The sequence below is a fragment of the Azolla caroliniana genome, unplaced genomic scaffold (genome assembly GCF_043228905.1).
Source record: "Azolla caroliniana isolate FFs.n. ecotype wild unplaced genomic scaffold, voAzoCaro1.0.p SCAF_3, whole genome shotgun sequence".
Taxonomy (NCBI): domain Eukaryota; kingdom Viridiplantae; phylum Streptophyta; class Polypodiopsida; order Salviniales; family Salviniaceae; genus Azolla; species Azolla caroliniana.
In genome coordinates, this window is record NW_028230438.1 from 17,193,752 (window position 1) to 17,200,841 (window position 7,090).

At 36.8% G+C, this 7,090-nt stretch overlaps 1 non-coding gene across 1 annotated transcript; it reads right to left on the reverse strand.

Annotated features, from left to right (window-relative positions):
• Nucleotides 1-2,617: 2,617 nt before the first annotated feature.
• On the reverse strand, nt 2,618-2,697 carry TRNAL-CAG (transfer RNA leucine (anticodon CAG)). Its single transcript has one exon. It is a non-coding gene; the product is annotated as a tRNA-Leu (tRNA).
• Between the last annotated feature and the right edge of the window lie 4,393 nt (nt 2,698-7,090).

The following is a 7,090-nucleotide window of genomic DNA, read 5'->3' on the forward strand; positions in this document are numbered from 1 at the left end:
ACGTTTGATATCTCGGACCTGCGAGGAATAAACACCAGTTGCACTCTTTGACATATTAGGTATTAAAAATTTAACTATATGTGCTACACAATTCATCTGCACACCATCTGCCTTTAGTTGTTCATAGGTAAGTGCCCGCTTTATAACAGCACATGCACCATCATGTTCACCTTTACCATGGCTAGACCCAAAAAATTTCCATCTCATCTCCAAACCTGTTATAGCAGGATACCTCCCCACAAAATAAAATGGAAGTCTAGCCTTGAATTGTGACGCAACTCCATCAGACCAGACCCAATGTTGAGTAAGCTCCAAACGTTTAGCTAATAACCATTGTGTTGAGATACAAGCTCAACATTTGCCGGATCGGTTGTGCAAGCCGAGAACCGGATCGGTTGGGACCAATCGGTTAGGCCGGACTGGTGCATAAACCGGTGCACAAACCAGTGCGCAACGAGAAGTTGTAGCGGTGCGTAAACCGCGAGGCCGTTGGAAAGATATTCCGCGTAGGAATATATTTTTAGGAGTTATTGTAGAGCTCAATTATGAGCATTGAAGTACGTCTCAGTACTTCTGTCAGTCCTTTAGGACTTGTATAAATGTGCTCACTAAGCACATTCTATGCATAGGAGTGGTTCTCATACCTTGAGAAACCGATGCAATCGGGAGTAGTCGCAACAGGAGACAACACTCCACATTCGATCGAGAATGTCGGTGAAGTTCCCCTGAGCCATGTTGGGCAAAAAGGGAAACTCATGAACGTGTTACACGTCCCGACAATCACGAAGAATCTGGTGTCGGTCGGGCAGATCGTCGACCAAGGGATGCAAGTTGGGTTCACGCATCTCGGGTGCTTCATCGAGGAGGAAGGCCAAGTTATTGCGCAAGGGTGCAGAGATGGGAGGATGTTTATCCTCGACACCAATGACGTCGGCACCGTAATGTTCACAAAAGGACAAAATGTCGTGTCAGATATCGACTTGTGGCACAAGTGGATAGGCCACGTCAACTATGAAAGGCTTCAGGACTTGCAATAGAAACAAGTCGCGTTCGGATTGCCCAAATTTAGTGGCTGGAAGGCCCAAATTTGTGAAGCCTACCAGCTAGGGAAGCAACACCGACTTCCTTTCCCCAACGAGCGTAACCAGAGTCGGAACAAGCTCGACTTGATACATTCGAATGTATGGGGGCCGGCACAGAACGTTACTCTTGGCGGGGGTCAATATTTTGTCTCCATCAATGACTACACGCGGCACACGTGGATCTATCTCATTGAAAAGAAGAGTGAATTCTTCGACTGTTTCCAGGACCTCAAAAGCTTCATAGAAAATAATTAATGGAAGAAGTTATGTTTTTGGAAAAATAAACAAAGAAACCTCTAATCGAATGGTCATTGAAGCCTCTAATCGAATGGTCATTGAAGGACATATCATAATATAAAGTTCCATAACCATTCATTTAAAAATGCAAAGTCATTGGGGAGAAATACTTATGTCAAGAGTGGGATTTGAATCCACGCCCTTTCGGACCAGTACCTAAAACTGGCGCCTTAGATCGTTGGGCCATCTTAACTACCTCGACATATATTTAAAACACATTCTCATTCTTAATAACTAAACAATTGGAAATCAAAACATTGAGAGACCAATGCATCACAAGAGTGCGATTTAAACCCATGTCTTACTAGACCAACACTTAAAATATTGTCGTCTTGACTTTATAGAAACATTTCGAAACATTATCAAGAGTTGTCATTAGAGGCAATATTAGATGCTTGATGGTTATGTGAAACTAGTGACTTACAACCCCTCGGCCATCTTGACTACCTAGACATATATTTAAAACACAAGAGTGGGATTTAGACCTATGTCCTACTAGACCAACACTTAAAATATTGTCATCTTGATTTTATCGAACCATTTCAAAACATTATCATCAGTTGTCATTAGAAGCGATATGATTATCTAAACCGTCAGAAATTTTTATGTGAAGATTATGATTTGGATCCATGCCGCAATCATTTAATGAACATAAGAGATAATATGGGAATGTATAGCATATAAAATACTCATGTCAAGAGTGGGATTTAAACCTATGCCCTTTAGGACCAACACATAAACACATTGTCTCCTTGATAAAAACATAACCATTCGAACGCAAGAGTGGGATTTAGACCCATGTCGTACTAGACAAACACTTAAAATATTGTGATCTTGACTTTATGGAAACATTTCGAAACATTATCAAGAGTTGTCATTAGATGCGATATTATTATCTAAAGTGTCAAAAATGTTTATGTGAAGATTGCAAAACTAGATGCTTGATGGTATGATTTAATGACCATAGGAGTTAAAAGTCAAATCTAAAGTATAAAAAATATTAATGTGAATAGTGGGATTTCAACCTATGGTCTTTAGGACCAACACATAAAAATATTGTCTCGTTACTTAAAAGAAACATTTCAAAACCTCTTATGGAATGGTCATTGAAGTACATACCACAATGTAAAGTTCCATAACCATTAATTCGAAGAGTGAGATTTGAAACCTTAACGAATTAATTTGAATGGCAATAGGAGATAATAACAAAAAGTAGCATCATTGGGGAGAAAAATTTATGTCAAGAGTGGGATTTGAACCCACGCCCTTTCGGACCAGTACCTGAAACTAGCGCCTTAGACCGCTCGGCCATCTTGACTACCTAGACGTATATTTAAAACACAGGACTGGGATTTAGAGCCATGTTCCACTAAACCAATAGTTAAACTATTGTCATCTTCAATTTATACAACCATTACAAAATATTATCAGGAGTTTTCATTAGAGGCGATATGATTATGTAAACTGTGAGAAATATTTCTGTGACGATTACGATTTGGATCCATGCCGCAATCATTTAATGGACATAAGAGTTACTATTAGAATGTATAGTATATAAAATATTCATGTCAAGAGTGACATTTAAACCAATGCCCTCATTAGAGTTATCATTAGAAGCGATATGATTATCGAAACCGTCTGAAATTATTATGTGAAGATTATGATTTGGATCCATGCCGCAATCATTTAATGAACATAAGAGATAATATGGGAATGTATAGCATATAAAATACTCATGTCAAGAGTGGGATTTAAACCTATGCCCTTTTGGACCAACACATAAACATATTGTCTCCTTACTTCATAGAAACATAACCAATCGAACCCTTACAAATTAATTTGAATAGACATAGGAGCTATTATTAGAAAGTAAAGTCATTGGGGAGAAATATTTATGTCAAGAATGGGATTTGAACCCACGCCCTTTTGGACCATTACCTGAAACTAGACCCTTAGACCGCTCGGCCATCTCGACTACGTAGACCTATATATAAAATGCATTCTCATTCCTAATAACTAACAAATTCGAAATCTAAACATGGAGAGAGCAATGTATCACAAGAGTGGGATTTAGACCGATGCCGTACTAGACAAACACTTAAAATATTGTGATCTTGACTTTATGGAAACATTTCGAAACATTATCAAGAGTTGTCATTAGATGCGATATTATTATCTAAAGTGTCAAAAATGTTTATGTGAAGATTGCAAAACTAGATGCTTGATGGTATGATTTAATGACCATAGGAGTTCTAAGTCAAATCTAAAGTATAAAAAATATTCATTTGAATAGTGGGATTTCAACCTATAGTCTTTAGGACCAACACATAAAAATATTGTCTCATTACTTAATAGAAATATTTCAAAACCTCTTATGGAATGGTCATTGAAGTACATACCATAATATAAAGTTTCATAATCATTAATTCAAAGAGTGGGATTTGAACCCTTGACGAATTAATTTGAATGGAAATAGGAGATAATAACAAAAAGTAATGTCATTGGGGAGAAATATTTATCTGAAGAGTGGGATTTGAACCCATGCCCTTTCAAACTAGTACCTGAAAATGGCGCCTTGAACCACTCGGCCATCTCCACTACCTAGGCATATATTTAAAACACAAGACTAGGATTTAGAGCCATGTTCTGCTAGATCAACAATTAAACTATTGTCATCTTCAATTTATAGATGCATTTCAAAATATTATCGGGAGTTGTCATTATAGGGGATATGATTATGTAAATTGTGAGAAATATTTATGTGAGGATTACGATTTGGATCTATGCCGCAATCATTTAATGGACATAGAGTTACTATTGGAATGTACAGTATATAAAATATTCATGTCAAGAGTGAGATTTAAACCTATGCCCTCTAGGACCAACACATAAACATATTGTATCCTTACTTCATAGAAACATAACAATTCGAACCCTGACAAATTACTTTGAATGGACATTGGAGCTATTATTAGCAAGTAAAGTCATTGGGGAAAAATATTTATGTAAAGAATGGGATTCGAACCCACGCCCTGTTGGACCAGTACCTGAAACTAACCCCTTAGACCGCTCGGCCATCTTGACTACGTAGACCTATATATAAAATGCTTTCTCATTCCTAATAACTAACAAATTCGAAATATAAATATGGAGAGACCAATGCATTACAAGAGTGGGATTTAGACCCATGTCGTACTAGACAAACACCTAAACTATTGTGATCTTGACTTTATGGAAACATTTCGAAACATTATCAAGAGTTGTCATTAGATGCGATATTATTATCTAAAGTGTCAAAAATGTTTATGTGAAGATTGCAAAACTAAATGCTTGATGGTATCATTTAATGACCATAGGAGTTAAAAGTCAAATTTAAAGTATAAAAAATATTCACGTGAATAGTGGGATTTCAACCTATAGTCTTTAGGACCAACACATAAAAATATTGTCTCATTACTTAAAAGAAACATTTCAAAAACTCTTATGGAATGGTCATTGAAGTACATACTGTGAAAGTGTTTTTAGAAGCTAAGCCATTGAACATTAGAAGAATATAAAGTATGGATAATTCACATTTGGAGGCTAAGAACACAAACCAAGACCTTAGGAAGAAGTCAAAAGTAAAAGTAAGAGACCAAGAGAAAAGTAAAAAGAGAAAAAGCGGACCATAAAAAACAGTAAAAAAGGAATGGTTATAACTCCTTCGTAGAACATGGAAATGTCAAAGTGATGGACTTAGAAATTTTTATAAAGAAGCAATGAGTCTACTAAGGTCTTTTGAAAAGATACAAGTTAAGCATGTGGGGAGATTATACAATAAAGAAGTGAATGCATTAGCTCAAGCCCAATTAGAGAAGATCAAGGAAGGTTTTGTTGGTGTTTTGGAGACGTGCAAAGATGTAGACTCCCTAGAGGATGTACACGATTTTCTTAATAAAGGAGAGTTTCCAAATAACCTCAACGCTTTGCAAAGAAAGCGTTTGGTGGCAAAGGCTTCACAATATCATTTGGTGGGTGAAGATTTGTACAACAAAGGGAAAGATGGAGTTTTACGAAGAGTTCCTAACAAAAGCGAGATTATAGAGATACTCTTTAAGTTGCATGAAGAAGTTTGTGGTGGGCATTTAGCCCATGATATAATGATAAGAAAGATTTTATTAATTTGTTTTACATGGCCTTCTATACATAGGGATGTGCATGATTGGTGTAGATCTTGTGATGCATGTCAAAAAGCAGGAATAAGGCATCTACAAAGTGGTCCTCTACAACCCATTGTGGTGTTTGCTCCATTCTAGAAATGGGGAATTGATGCAGTAGGACCTCTTCCCAAAACTCAACATGGTAAAGAGTTTATTTTGGTGGCCATTGACTACATGACAAAGTGGGTTGAAGCTATAGCAACTTCCTCGATTAAAGCCAAAGATGTAGTCCAATTTGTGTATAAGAATATTTGTACTAGATTTGGAGTTCCCATGGAGATTGTATCCGATCATGGACCAGGTTTCAGGAGTGAAATGTTAGCGTGTCTATTAAGCAAGTTGAAGATTAAGCACCGATATTCAACGCCTTATTACCCTCAAGAAAATGGTGCAGTTGAGAAAGTGAATGGGCTTATAGTGAAGAATTTGACAAAGTTAGTGCAAGACAAAGCAAGAACTTGGGATAGGTATTTGGATGATACTCTTTGGGCTTATCGAGTTTCTTATAAATCCTCCACAGGTTTTACTCCTTTTTATTTGGTTTATGGGAAAGAAGCATTACTTCCTATCAAACTTGAGATCAAAAGTAACAGATTAATGGAGGCATCACATCGCTCAAAAGGAAATGATGTGATGAGTCGTTTAGCTAGCAACCATCTACTACAATATTCAAGAGAAGAAGCCATGGAGCACTACTTAAATCAAGCAATGAAGAGAAAGGAGGCATATGACAAAAAACACAAGGGTAACCACATTGAAGAAGGATCATTAGTTCTTAGGTATGATAATAGATATGATTATATTCAAGGACAAAAGCTTGATAATAAGTGGGAAGGACCCTTTGTGGTTCACAAAAAGTATGCCAACGGAAGTTACCAATTGAAAGATGTGGATGGAACACTTCATTCTCATCGAGTCAACGGATGGCGCCTTAAAAAGTATGTAACTCAGGGACCTACTTATATTCCCCAAGTTACTCATGATATTGTTGATACCAATGGATGGGAGCAAGAAGTGGACTTGTTTCCCCATACATTATTTTCTTAGTAGTCCATATTGTAGACACATCTTTTCTCTCTATTGACAAAGAGGATGATGGTAATAGTGATTATCATTTTTATTTGTAGAGAATGTGAGGTTTTTCCTACCGATTAGCGGAGGTTTTACTCACATCTTTTTATTTTCTTTTTTATTGTATCTCTCTCATTGTCTATAGCCAAGAGATTGGCGAGAGAGCTTTAGTTTGTTAAGTACTACCATTAAGTGCTTCGCCATAAATGGCTTAGCCTCTGGCAAGGGGGAGGGCTAAATGTGAAAGTGTTTTCAGAAGCTAAGCCATTGAACATTAGAAGAATATAAAGTATGGATAATTCACATTTGGAGGCTAAGAACACAAACCAAGACCTTAGGAAGAAGTCAAAAGTAAAAGTAAGAGACCAAGAGAAAAGTAAAAAGAGAAAAAGCGGACCATAAAAAACAGTAAAAAAGGAATGGTCATAACTCCTTCGTTTT